This window comes from Lepidochelys kempii, chromosome 3 (genome assembly GCF_965140265.1).
Source record: "Lepidochelys kempii isolate rLepKem1 chromosome 3, rLepKem1.hap2, whole genome shotgun sequence".
NCBI classification, from domain to species: Eukaryota; Metazoa; Chordata; order Testudines; family Cheloniidae; genus Lepidochelys; species Lepidochelys kempii.
The window spans coordinates 179957647-179972650 of NC_133258.1; positions in this window are offsets into that span (position 1 = coordinate 179957647).

Below are 15004 nucleotides of genomic sequence, written 5' to 3' on the forward strand. Positions count from 1 at the left end.
TAAATAATACACCTTGGGGGTGGTCTAAAACCTTTGTAATAAAACTTTTTAAAACTCATATTTCAATACCTCCCTCATGTCCATCGCATTAAACACTTGCAGTGGTTTACTTGAGAGTTTGGAGATCTGTGTGGGTACTCTCTCTTTTCTTCTGGGATCTTGTGCATTGACAATCTTTCAAATGTGATGAGATACTTTTCAATACAATCCATCCCTCTGAAGGGCAAGCTTGTCCCAGTCGGTGACTTTTGGGGAGGATTGCTTGCACCATGGGGGTTTTGTATCCACATCTCCAGCATCCTGCATTCATGCTCTGTCTCCTCATGCTTCTGCTCTTTCAACTCCATGGTTTGCTGATGTCCAGCTTCAGCTTTTGGCTTCCAGTGCTCTCTGGTATGCTTCTTCCTCTGCCTCCCACTTTTGCTTTCTGCTTCCAGGACTCTTGGGTAGGATTTCTCTTGTGCTTTGGCTCTCCCTACTCTTCCCCCTTCTGCTGCTCTTGTTCCCTTTCCATGCTATCTCTATTCTGACAATCTCTAACTTCATGGCTGTTTCGCTGAGGGAGTGCATCAGACTGTTTTCTGGATGTTTATCCTGCTTGATCCTTTTCTACTTTCTTGTTCTAGTTCCCTTATCTGAAGCAAACAAAAAATAACAAATGTTAACTTTTTCTTTGTCTCGTCTCAACCATCTCACTTGCGAATCTTGCAGAATCTAATTGACCAGTGCTTGGCATGTGATCCTCAACGAGCCAGAAAACTGTGGAAATCCTGTCATGACTACACCAGTGTGACAGTTCTCGGGGTACCCAGGACAGTGACTCACCTTGTTACTCCCTCACTCCATCTTCAGCGAGAGGAACACTTGTTTGTGTGCACCTGGGTGTCAACTCCCTGACTCCACCAGCCTGTTAGCCACGCAAACAATCTCCTCAGGGCTCTGCCAGCCCTTACTTTGCTCTGCAGGATAGCAATAGATGTACCCCAGACCCCAAACCCCTTTGAAGAATTCTCCTGTAGTGTCCAGACTCTTATCCATGAACACGGTCAGTATTACCAGGTCTGCTCTCTCCAAGGGAACAACTTGGATGATTACTGGATGATACACTAGCTTGGATGATTTAACTCAGGAGAATACCATAGTATTGAGATATACTTATAGTGAAAACAACAAGATGGTTTGTTTATTTATCAAAGGTTCAGGATTCAAGAGATAGTGAATAAAGATAACGGAAACAAGGGTTACAGAGAAAACAGTCATAACATGATTTCTCGAAACAAAATTTAACAGGCTGACCTTTTGGCTAAAGAAGTTTAATTTGTCCAAATGTCCTTCGAAGTGTTTCACCCAAGTCTGGCTGAGATCCCATTTCATGAGTGCACTGCCAGATTACTTCCTAAGTGCAGGATAAAGGGGTGTTTTCCTTGCCTTTTCCTTATATTCCATAGAGTTCATTGTCTGTACCTCAGAGTCACAGTGACGCCCCACATTCTCTGGTGTGTTCCCTATCTGTTGGTTTCACATACCCTCGCCACTCCCATTGACTTTGTATGTAAATGGGGCTTCCATTGTGTTGGCTTACTATGCTTGATTTACATGTGGACTGAGAGGGACAGATGAATAAACATCCTTTATCTGGAAGAAACATGTTTGTCAACTCTACCTTGATATAGGCTTTAGGAACATATTTTAAGCATACATATCTGTACATACATCTGTACATACATTTTACAATGATTTTAATGCCCAGTATGACCCTGGTTTTAATTTAACATCTCATATGATATTCTTTGGTGAACCACAATGTATGTACCAGGAGCAGGATAGTCTTGTAACCTCCTTACTGGATGGCACTGAGGGGTTTATGGGTCATAGCAGGGACGTCCCTCAGGGGATATAGTGCCCAGGGTAGAAGTAACAAATCCATCATTTCTGGGATTGACCCGTCACTTCTCGAACCGACTGTGCCGGGCCAATTGCATTGGCTGGTGGGGCCCCCCAAAGCGCGGGGCCTGGAGTGGTTGCGCCGATTCGCCGTACCCAAGGGATGGCTCTGGGTCACAGGCTATATCTCCCATGATGCACCAAAATCTCCCTTCTGATCAGCTCCACCACACAGAAATTCTGATTTTTATTTTTTTGCTTAGCCTTTCTAGTGATTGAGTTGTGAGGCAGATATTTTTTAAACAACAACAACAACAAAAAAACCCTTTTGCAAGGTGACCGAGTGTTAATATTCACTGACACAGCTAAGGGAACACCCATTAGAAGGAAAATATTTTAATTTCTTCGAGAAGAAATTAAAAAAAATAATGATAGAACAGCAATTTTTTCCTCTGCCAGACTTCAAGTAACATTAAATGATAAGTGATCTGTGTTTAGGTGCTAATCCAGAAATATACATACCTGTGTGATTAACTTTAAGCATATGAGTGGTCTCATTGAAGTCAAGGGATGAATTTTTTTAGTTTCAAAAGGTATTTTTTTAAAAAAATTGGCAACTAATGGAATAGACTGATTTAGATGAGGATTTACAATTTACTAAAAAATATTCCTTTCCTTTGTAGGAATATAGGATTTTATAAAAATTTTATAAACTCTATAAACTTGGGCCAAATCCTCCAGCTGGCATAAATTGGCATAGTTTTCTTGAAGTCAAAGGAATGAGGAACTGGTCCGATATTTGTCTGTCTGTAATAACTACAGTGCCAAAAACTTTTCTCTCTCGGGTCACCTTTTGGATTTTTCTCTCCCTCCTCCCCCCTTTTAATTCATTGGCCAAATATGTTATACAAACAATCCAAAAGAATTATGGAATTTGATTTCAAAATGTATTTTGAAATAAATATTATCTTACTATCTTAAGTGGTAAAGGGTATATTCTGCAAAGGAGCATTTATATGGTCATGAAGACAGATAGGCAAAGACTTTTAAAATGGGTGTGTAAAGTTTCCAATTTTATTTATTTGAAAGATGCTTATATAAATTACTTGATTTTCAAAAGTACTGAACAGCCAGCAACTCTCATTGACTTAAGCAGTTATGGACCCATCATAGTGTTGGTGGCATGGAAAGTGGTGTTGCACAATCCTTTGAAAGCAGAGTGGCGTAGAAGTGAGGAGATAAGAAGATTTATATTAGCACCAATGTTGTGGATGTTTATCCAAACTTGTGAAAGTTTTGAGGTCTGTCCTCAAACTTTAGTTTCTGGGGTGCTTATCTCTCCCACCTCTTCCTTCCCTTTCTGAGACCTCCAATGGAATCTCTTCCTCCACCCCCTTCTATAAACCTGGCAAATAACCTACCTTCTGTGTGACCTCCAGCAAACCCCGCTTCATCCAATAGACCCCATTTACTTCCCTTCCCAGTATTTGCAACTGGATAGGAGCTTCTCTCTCTTTTCCTTTGGGCTATTCCTGACTTTTAAAAATCCTGTTTTGGAAACCTCTGTTTCTTTGCTGGCCACTGTTCAGAGTCTGAACTGGTGCTTTCTCATCCTACATACCTCAGAACACTGAGTAATGCTTTCTACAAGAAAACCCAAGGGCATATGAAATGTAAACTTTATGGTTTGCTCTTGCCTCAGCAAAGAGACACATTTCAGTTAACAATACTAAGGGGAGAAATTTTGTCTCCAGTTAGAAAAAAGAGAGAAATTGAGCTATTGAATAGAATTAGTAATGTTACAATCCTGTTACAGCTCCATCGGAAACCTGGTTCCAAGTTGCCAGATGCTACTGACATGCTCCAGTAGAGACTCAAGTAGGTGTGTCTAGATTTGGAGAATTTTAACACTCTCTCTGCTTTGAAGAAGAAGAAAAAAAATCCACAGGATGGGAAAACTTGGAAGGATTCAACACTATATTAGAAAGCTGGCGGCTTTCCCATTCAGATCAGGAGCAGCACTCTCATTGACGTGAACAGAAGACGATGTCAGCATATGTGCACATTATTTCAGATTACACTGCAAGAGTGCTTAGAGTTTTAAGCTTCAGTGTGAGGAAAACAATTGGGTAGGAGAGCAGCATGCCAAAAGCATTGGGATTTATTCTTCAGCATGAGCCAGGCTCAACACACTGTAGCCGGACTTTGGCAGAGAATTCTTATATGAGCAGCTCAGCTTTCAAGATGATAGGTGAGTTAGTATTATCAATTTCTATGCTTTGATTTTGAAGGAAAAAAGGGCTGTGTAAGCTTAACTTCATGTCTTTGTAACAGTGCCTTAAGCTGACCGGCTCCAGTAGATGTCACTGTGGCCCCCAAATTAGAGCCACCTCATTTTTAGATGTCATTTGGTATGGCATACAGTACACCTGATATCAACAACATTCAAACGTTTTTGTAATGATGGCTCTGACTTACAACATTCTCTGTATTGCCAAATCCAGCTCTTTATTGAGCAACAAGAGGACAGGTACCTGCCATTTCCCCTCTAAACTCCAACAAGGAATACAAAACAAACACATACATGAACTGTAATCAGCTGTAGCTGATGAAAACATCCCAGTGGAAAATGCTAGAGAAATTCTTTTTCCAGGCACATATTATTGTTGTGTGCTGTGTTACAGAAAGCCTTGAATTAATACATATGGCTTTAGGATTAAGGTAAAGAATTTGTTAGTCTCTAAGGTGCCACAAGTACTCCTTTTCTTTTTGCGAATACAGACTAACACGGCTGCTACTCTGAAACCGGTAAAGAAATAGCAGCTTTATTGAATAAAGTGAGAAGAACTTGGAGCTCTACATAAAACAGAAAGACCCCCAAATATCCTGCCCCACAAATACTTCCTGAAATGGATTTTTCAGGGTTAGACACTAATTTGATATCTTCATATGAAGGATCATTCATTGAATAGGGGTAAAGGATAGCAAATGGATTTTGACAGCTTAGACCAGTGGTTCTCAACCCAGGACCTGTGGACTGCTTACAGCCCAATCAGCACACAGCTGCAGCTCATGTGACATATTCAGGGCCATACCTAGGGCAGAGCATGAGGGGCACCTGCCCTGGGGGCAGAGCCAGTGGGGGGAATGTACAAATGCGGCGGCACAGAATCGGGCCCAGTGTCAACTGCCTGGCATGACCAGACTCAGTGATGTCAGCCCCCTCCCCTCTACAAGATTGGGCCCAGCAGCAGTGGCAGGAGGCCGGGGTGCTCAGTGCCCTCCCACCCCGCAGGATTGTGGGTCCCGTAATCCTGCCTGGAGCAAGTTTCCCAGCACTAGGACTACAGTGGCAGGTGAGCAGGGCAGGCTGCATGGCTGAGCTACGTGCAGCCATGGTAGGGTTGCCAGACGTCCGGTTTTCAATCGGAATGTCCGGTGAAAAGGGGACCCTGGCAGCTCTGGTTGGCACCGCCAACTGGGCTGTTAAAAGTCTGGTTGATGGCGCAGTGGGGGCCTGAGGCTAAGGCAGGCTCCCTGCCTGCCCTAGTTACGTGTGGTTTCTGGAAGCAGCTGCCAGGTCCTTGCGGCCACTAGGTGCATGGGTGACCAGGGAGGCTCCACGTGCTGCCCCCGCCCCTAGTGCCGGCTCCGCAGCTCCCACTGGCCAGGAACCACGACCAATGGAAGCTGCAGGGATGGCACCTGCGGGAGCAAGGGCAGCAAGCAGATCCTCCCTGGCCACCCATGCCCCTAGGAGCCTCAGGGACCTGGTGGTCATCATGCTATCACCAGCAGGAGAGTGAATTTGTGTGGGGGGGTGGAGGGTGAGAAAACCTGGATTTGTGCTGGAAATGGCCCACCTGATGATCACTTTAGATAAGCTATTACCAGCTGGACAGTGGGGTGGGAGGAGGTATTTTTTCATATTCTCTGTGTATATATAAAGTCTGCTACAGTTTCCACGACATGCATCCGATGAAGTGAGCTGTAGCTCACGAAAGCTCATGCTCAGATAAATTGGTTAGTCTCTAAGGTGCCACAAGTACTCCTTTTCTTTTTGCGAATACAGACTAACACGGCTGTTACTATGAAACCTGTCATAAATGTGCACGAGTTAACAGTGAAGAAGCAATCTTAACCCTTGAATTTCCTCACATATGAGAATTTGATTTCTCATCTTTAATGTTGAATTAATGTTAGGGGTTTGGGTTTTTTTGCATTCCATCTGTCTAATCTAGCAATGTCTGTGGCCCCTATCCTCAGTATCAAAACACCATAATTGCTGGACTTGCCTGAGCATGTCCTGGAAGAGATCAGCTTTCCCTTAGAAATGCCTGCTTCTCGTTTTTTAAAAGCACTGAACTATTATGGTTTAGCCAGTGCATTTCTGGGTTCTTTCCTCTCCTACTTTGTCATGGGAGGCTTATGTTAAAGCTTCTCAAACAGAAGGCCCTTGAGTAAAGCTATAATCCTAGCCTGGAGTAAGAAGCAATAGACCTGTCAGTATTACAGAAGCATTGGTAATGCTGCTGTAACTCAGATTCTCTCAGTTTTTTCCATTATAAAGTTCTATAATAGATGCTTTGTATGGCGGCGCTTCAGCCATTTTACTTTATGTTGTATTGAAACTTGCCAACAAGGTTGTCAATTTAGGTGCAATAGTTTCCCCATAAACTCCTTTTGCAAAACATGCTTAAAATCCTTTTAATTATATTTTGTATGTGGTGCATTAAAACCAAAACAATTTTAGACTCCCCTAGCAAAATTATAAGGAAAACATGCAAGTTCAGGCACAACTGTGTTTTTCCAATCTGTTACCATGGAGATTAAGCATAATGAAAAAAGGAATAAGATTTTACTTGCTGGTTTAAACACATAACCAGATAACTTGCTCTGGGAGAACAAAGTTACAAAGTTTTACTTGGCAGTTTTAGATACTTTAGTTTGCCTGGCTGAAGCTAAAGTCTGTTAAATTAAAACATTACCCACTGTTGTTTTGCAAAATGGATTAAGTGCCTTTATTTGTAAATTTATGGGCAATGTATATACCTTATTCAACTAAATGGCTGTTTGTGTATAATCAGAACTCAGGGGGTTGCAGGTGTGATCCTGCTCCTATGGCAGTCTATAGCAGTTTTCATTTAATTAGAAATCTGGGGGTTTTTTTGTTTTTTTTTTTTCAAGTTTTTTTTTAAAAGGATAATCAAATTGCAGAAAATGAGTTAACATTCACTGTATATAAGCCTGACTCCTTGAGGTAATGTTAGTAGTGCAGTGACAATAAATATCTCTGTGTGTACTTAATGTCTGTCACTGTAATATCTGAAGCCCCTCACACTAGCTGGTTTGGTAGATGATCTCTGGGTGCTGGATAAAAATCTACAGGTGAATGCAGGTCTTGTGGCTGCCCACGTGAACCTTAGTAGGCATAGATGAGGCTGTCTATCAATGGCTTTAAGCCTGCCTCTCTCTGAGAGACGCAACAAAAAGTTGTTTAGTCAATTTCTCTTTTGCCCTCAAGGCTTTCACAGGTGAGATTTCATAGCACTCCATGGTGCCCTAATTGTCAGGCCAAATAAGACAAAAGTGATCATTGTAGGATGGGAAAAACAAGCAGAAAATATGGTGAGGTTTTTGAGCTCAGTTTAGGGGTTTGAGGTTAATCTCCTCACCATTTGTCACTTGAGTTCTTAAATCTCTGGCTGTTATGTGATCCCTAGGTGCTCGCAGATAATCATATAGGAGCTTTAATTAGGTTCTCTCTCATTTAGGTCTGGCCAATAGGTTGTGACCACTTCTTCTCAATTCATGATTATAAAGCCAGAGGGGACAATTAGCCCCTCTAATCTGACATCCTGTAGAATTTCATGCACTTTCCCCAGTACTGAGCCTTATAAATTGTGTTTTGAATAAACCACATTTCCAAAAAGGCACTTGGTCTTGATTTGAAGGCAACAAGAGATGGAGAATCTACAACTTCTCTTGGTAGTTTGTTCCAATAGTTAATCACCCTCACTGTTAAAAATGTGTGCCTTATTTCAAATTTGACTTTGTTTGGCTTTAACTTCCAGCCATTGTGCTTTTTTCTGTTAGATTAAAGAGCCCTTTTGTGATGCTGTAGGATTGGAACATGACCATTTATATCATTAATATTGCCACTGTTATTTACAACAAATCTTTGCAACATGTTTTTTTGTTGAAGAATTGCCACTTTTAAGTTTGTTATTGAGTATCCAGGGAGGTTGAAGTGTTCTCTGACTGGTTTTTGAATGTTATAATTCTTGACATCTGATCTATGTCCATTTATTCTTTTGCATTGAGACTGTCCGGTTTGGCCAATGTACATGGCAGAGGGGCATTGCTGGCACATGATCTTTTCCCATCTTAGTGTCATCTGCAAACTTGCTGAGGGTGCAATCCATCTCATCATCCAGATTATTAATGAAGATGAACAAAACCAGCCCCAGGACGGACCTCTAGGGCACTCTGCTTGATACCGGCTGCCAACTAGACATTGAGCTGTTGATCACTACCCACTGAGCACAATGATCTAGCCAGCTTTCTATCCACCTTATAGTCCATTCATCCAGCCCATACTGCTTTAACTTGCTGGCAAGAATACTGTGGGAGACCATATCAAAAGCTTTGCTAAAGTCAAGGAATAACTGTATCTACCCTTTGACATTTGCTGGGATTGAAAATATAAAACATCACATCCCTAAATGACATTATTATACCAGCAGAAGTTTAAGTGAAGACCCGCTTAGCAACATATTTAAGCATGTGCTTACATCTATCCCTATTCAGCAGAACTCTTAAAGGCTGTTATTTAAACATATGTTTAACCTTAAGCATGCCCTACAATACTTTGCTGAATAAGGATGGATTCCTGAACTGGGGTCTAAACATGACTCACTAAATAGCAGAGGCAGCCAAGTTCTCTAGTAGCTGCAGGTTCTGAGGGCCCTTTAGGTATAGTCTCAAGTTCGGAGCTTTGCAGCAGCTAAAACTGGAGGTGACAAGTGTTTTGGTGGTTTTATGGAGAACAGGATCCTAGAGAACAGGCCAATACCATTTCAATGACAAAGAAAGCTTTGTGTATAAACACTCCTAGTTGTGTTTAACACTGAAATACTGCAGCAAAGTGCAAAACAAGGAAATGACACAGTATGGACACATCTTCAACTTTCATTTCCCACCCTGCCTGAAGTGTGAAATGTAAGCCTGCAGTATAAATAGTGTATTATACTGTAAAAATCGGGTTTTAGTCAGGGTTGTGTAGATTGTCCGAACCATCCTGAGGAGAGGAGGGAACAAGGACCCTGGTTGCTGCTTCATTTATGCCCTGCTCAGATTATGACTTCACCTAGAGTGGGAGAACACTCTTAAACACTTGAATCACTTTTAACTTGTTCAAATATCATCTTTTTGAATTCTGTATTCAGGGCTGGATTTAGGCCAGTTCCACCAATTTGGGCCCCGCACCTAAGAGGGCCCAGCGTCGGTGCCTTTTTAAGTTTTACTCACCCGGTGGCGTCCGGGTCTTCGCCGGCACTTCAGCGGCGGGTCCTTCACTGCCACCGAAGACCCGGAGCGAGTGAAAGACCTGCCGCCAAAGTGCCATCGAAGACCCCGAGCGCCACTGGGTGAGTACAAGCGGGTGTTCCAATCAGGCCCCGCACTCCCTAAAGCCGGCCCTGTCTGTATTGTGTTATTCCCCCTGCCTTCTAACAGCCAAGATTCACCATATTCTAATGGAAGAGATGGTCAAAAGCCACATATGACTTCTTTGAAATGGTCAAAGCTAGCATCAAATTATAATAGCCTGAAAAATACTGTCAATACCAAAAAAATAAAGTGGATGAAACAATTACCTCATAATGAAGGCAAGATCTGTAGTGATGACCCATCTCCTACTCTCCAAAGACATAATGGGGAAAAGGGATTGAACCTAATTTAAAAAAAAACCCTGAGAAATCGGTTTTGGATCGTGGCTTTTGGCAGATTCTTGCTGCATTAAGTGATTCATGGAGTACTCCTCTTGAATGCTTATGAAAGAACCTGGTATACTGTCTCACTGGTAGTAGTCATAAAGTGCTTACCAAGTTGGAGAGCTGCAGTAGTCTTATTTTTATCTGTCCATGACTTAAAGAAGGTTTGATGTAAAAGACCACAGGGAACTGGATAGCTAAGAGGACAGATAATGGAGGGAGGCTCCTTATTCCACCCCCTCCACATGTATTAAAACACTTCTGTTTCTGCTCCCAGTCAGAACCAGGAAGGGCAGTGGCACTTGTAAATGAGGAAAAATATGGGGGAAGAGGACAGGAGTAGGGAGGACAAGTGGTCTGACCTTTTCTCAGTCCTTCAAAAAAGGTTCAGTTGGAAATTTTGGATGCAAAAGCGGGTCATTTATTTTATCTGAGTTCCTTTGCTCATGACAGGAGACAGCAACAGCTAGGAGCTGTATAGTAGAGGCAGGAGGATGAAACAGAGGTTTTATATGATATATAACTTATTCTTATATGTACAGTGTGCATATTAAATACAGAGAGGGGGCCATGCCAAATTTATAGCTTAACAATAGCTATAGCTATATTATTATAGCTATATTATTATAGCTATAGCTATAGCAATAGCTTGGCAAATTGCTGCTCTCAGTTTTGAAAGAGTAAATCCAGTGGAACTCAACTGATGTGTGAGAGTCCCATGTGACTCTCACTCATGGAGGCTGAGAGCAGAATTTGGTCCACTACATTTTAAAAGGGAAAACTTTTCAGAATAATATTTTGGGTTGGGAAAAACATTGTTATGGGTTGGGAGTATCAGCTGCCTTTTCTTCAGCATAAATATAAAGAAGCCTTTGTAACTAGGTGGCAGAAACAATAGAAGTAGTACCTGAAATACAAGCACATGGACAAGGTTGAGTAGAAGCTGAACCCTGTGGCCAAAAGGCTGTATATGTGTTGGAGAGAGAGAGGGAGAGAGAGGAAAAAAAAGGGAGTGGGGGTGAAAAAAGCGTTCAGGAAGCTCCATACACTGCCTGAAGAAACAAAAGAAGAAAAGCCTAGAGAAGAGCTTTGTGGCCAAGTGCTGGATGAAAGGGGCTGAGGCAAAGAGCAAAGAAACTCTCACTGTTTCCTCCTGTGTTCTGGGAAACAGGACTTTGTACATTCTTGGTATATAAACAGGATTGCAACAGATATCTGACTCAATCATCAATTCCTCCTCCCATTGGAAATAGGCTCCAGGGCCCTGATCTTTGGCTACGTGCTTGGCTCAGGATGAGTGACAATAACATAGATAGTTAAACCATCTGTATAGCTAGAACAAAAAATACAAAAATTCCCATTCGGTGGCAAAAGTGTGTACCCCCACTTTTAACCCTCTTTACTGAATGGATTTCAGTGACGTGTTTCAGCAGTCACTGTGGTTCTCTTTCTAAGACATCTATAATGTATGTCATTTCTCTCTCACAACATATATGCATTTAGTACTGTGTATAAGCAAAGGTTCCCTAATGGGAGGAGCATATAGGCAGCAGCCTGTGGTAGTTATAAAAACAAGCAGGTGCTGCTTGATCTGTGGTGGTGTGTGAGCCTGTGGCACCTCTAGTTATAGGGCTAGAGCATCTATGGTGCAGAGACGATAGGGATTTGCCTTGCCTAATGGCTATTCTTAAGGGATTTGCCAGCTGCCACAAAGCTGGCACATCAAGCCTTATAACTATAGAATGTAGTAATTTAAATTTTTTGATAAGTGAGTACTAAAATGACCAAGGTACTAAGTGAAGGAAGATCTTTGTAGTGGTCCCTCGCTCTTGAGGAGGAGGGAGGTTATTCTGCCTCATTCTAGGCAGAAATAGGGTTGTCATCTTTCTAATGGCTAGTAACCAGACCCTAGAGGCCCCACCCCCTGTGCTGCCTCTTGCCCCCCAGATCAAGAAAACCGGACCTCAGGGCTTGTCAAATGGCACCCAGACACAGAAGCTGAAACCCAGACTGTCTGAGTGAAAACTGGACAGGTAGCAATCCTAAGGCAGACAGAAAAAAATAGTCTATAGGGGGAAGCTCTGGCCTTCTAGGTGAGGCAGAGCCCAAACAGTCTTTAACCCAGAGCCTTCTGGCTGGGGCAGACAGTAATCAACACACTTCTTGGCCTAGAATGAGTTTATAGCCACTCCAGGGGTGGGATGGCAGCAAGGGGAATAGCGGGACCCAGGCCCACCCTACTCCACAAGGTCCCAGTCCAGGGGCCTATTAGTGACAGGCAGTCCTGCCACTGGGTCCGCAGAGAAAGCCATTGAACCAGGCTGCCTTGCCTCCCAGCAGTGCAGCTGGCTCAAGGTCCAGCTCCCCTGGGCTACTTCCTATTCCACTTAGTCATTGGGGCTCCGTCAAGCAGGGGCTCAGTCTCATCACCTCACAGTCAGGCAGCAGCCACTGCAGTCCCTCTTCAGGGTCTTCTGTCTCCTCTGACTGCAAGGCATTGGTCCACTCAGGATCTTGCAGAGGACTCTGCTCCTTGGAAGAGAGATCCACTCCCTCCCATGGCCTACCACCAACTAAGCTCCAGGGCTCTCCTTTTATACGTCCTGTCCCACCCTGGTACTTCTGGTGAGGAGGGTGAGGTGGATTTGGCTCTGCCCACCAGGGAGAATGTAGTGGTCCCTTGCTCTTGAGATGGAGGGAGGCCATTCCATCACACTTCAGTCTTAAAGATCATAACTTGGGGATATCTATAATTGACTGGTTCTTAATGGAAACGGCGCTTTAGAGGAAATTACCCTAAGTTTAAGATAGGACCAAAGTATGAGGGTATATCCAAATGCTAATGGTAACTTTACTTCTGGGCTATCAATCCATTCCAATTTATAAGGACAGAGCTTTCTCATTGTACATGAAGACATTCTATGGCAGGGCTCTCTTCTTCAGAGTGCAGACCTCACTAACAGTATGCATCATCATGCCCCAACCATCCCTCTCAGTCAGGGAGACCACCTTCTCTCCTGTCTGGGATCACACATCTCTGTGGCCACTATACAGTTAAGTACACAGAAATGCAACACCAGGATAATATGTACGTGCTTTCAGCTGTCCTTGGTGCACCAAATGTTGTGCCATTTTGGAGAAAGTTAACTGTGCTGTCTACTACAGCTGTCAATGGGACTGAGCCAAATCCCATGGAAGTCTAAAGGAGTATTTTCACTGTCTTCAGTGCGAGTTCGATAAGCCTTCTTTTTATTTTTCCTTCCCTTGCTTTTTCATTTGCTTTGAAAATTTGATTTTTTTGAAAAGTTTAATCTATATTTCTGCTTTAAAATCAGATCAGAAAGGCAGGTGTCCCACAGGAAAAATGTGACCATGTATATAAATTTCTATCTATATGCACAAGGGAGTGGAATTTATGTTGCACAGCCAACCTTATTTCTGGTATTTTCTAATTTCTAAGTGGACTTTATTACCTTAACATTCTTTTAACATAGGTGGTTTTTTTTGTCTAATTTAATGTAGATTGGACATCTAACTGTACATTTGGCACACCCAGAAGAAGCTTAAATGAAGTTACCTTTGCTGCAGTACCTGCAGCAGAACTAATGCATTGTAATGACATTTCTGTTTCCTGTGCAGAACAAACCTCTCTTAAACAGACTTTCTGATATGGATTAGCCACCTATAATGCAAGTCTTGTTTTTTAAAGGCTGCCCCTAGGGGCTTCAGTAATTGTAGGTGTATTTTCCATTGTTTAGCAGAGAATAACTTGATTATTATGCAGTACTTCAGAGCATTTTTTTTCCTGTGAGCTTTTGGAGGGGGGAAGGGGCAGGGGGAGGAGGAGCAGTTGTTAAAAATGTCTTGTGTAATTCTTTCCTGGTTAAACCTGGGAATTTTGATACCTCTTTATAGATTTCCAGGTATTTTAAAATGTCCTGGGTATAGAAACACTAATGTTGTTTAAACACTGGAAGGACAAATTTAATACCAGCAGTTATTTTGTCACAATTTACTATTTCATACTTCTATAACAAGTATTCCACACTATATAAATAAAGAACTATGTACTTTCTTGAATGTAAAGAAATCTGATTAGGTTCAACAAGGATAAGTGGAGAGTTCTGCACTTAGGAAGGAAGAATCTCATGCACTGCTACAGGCTGGGGACCGACTGGCTAAGCAGCAGTTCTGCAGAAAAGGACCTGGGGATTACCATGGATGAGAAGCTGGATAAGAGTCAGCAGTGTGGCCTTGTTGTCAAGAAGGCCAATGGCATATTGGACTGTATTTGTAGGAGCATTGCCAGCAGATCGAGGGAAGTGATTATTCCTCTCTATTCGGCACTGGTGAGGCCACACCTGGAGTATTGAGTCCGGTTTTGGTCCACCCACTACAGAAAGGATGTGGACAAATTGGAGATAGTCCAGTGGAGGGCAACGAAAATGACTAGGGGGCTAGGGCACATGACTTACGAGGAGGAAACTGGGGTTATTTAGTTTGCAGAAGAGAAGAATGAGGGGGGATTTGATAGCAGCCTTCAACTACCTGAAGGGGGGTTCCAAAGAGGGTGGAGCTCGGCTATTCTCACTGGTGGCAGATGACAGAACAAGAAGCAATGGTCTCAAGTTGCAGTGGGGGAGGTCTAGGTTGGATATTAGGAAACAGTATTTCACTAGGAGGGTGGTGAAGCCCTGGAATGGGTTACCTGGGGTGGTGGTGAAATCTCCATCCTTTGAGGTTTTTAAGGCCTGCCTTGACAAAGCCCTGGCTGGGATGATTTAGTTGGTGTTGGTCCTTCTTTGAGCAGGAGATTGGACTAGATGACCTCCTGAGGTCTCTTCCAACCCTAATATTCTATGATTCTATGATTCTACTCTTGTCTGATCAATATTTTTAAAAGGAACTATGGACTATTTCAGTTTTTTTTAGTGTAGTTACTTATGGTAATCTGGTATACTGAAAATGTCATCTTCCACATATATTGAACTGCAAGCTCATTTGCAGAATATTAAGTCTGGGAATGTTATTTCCCACTTTGTCCTGAGGTAAATGTAGAATTTCATGCTTAAATAATTTTGTTCTCTAAAATCAAGTGAGTAACTTCAGAGAAGAAATGTCTTAGT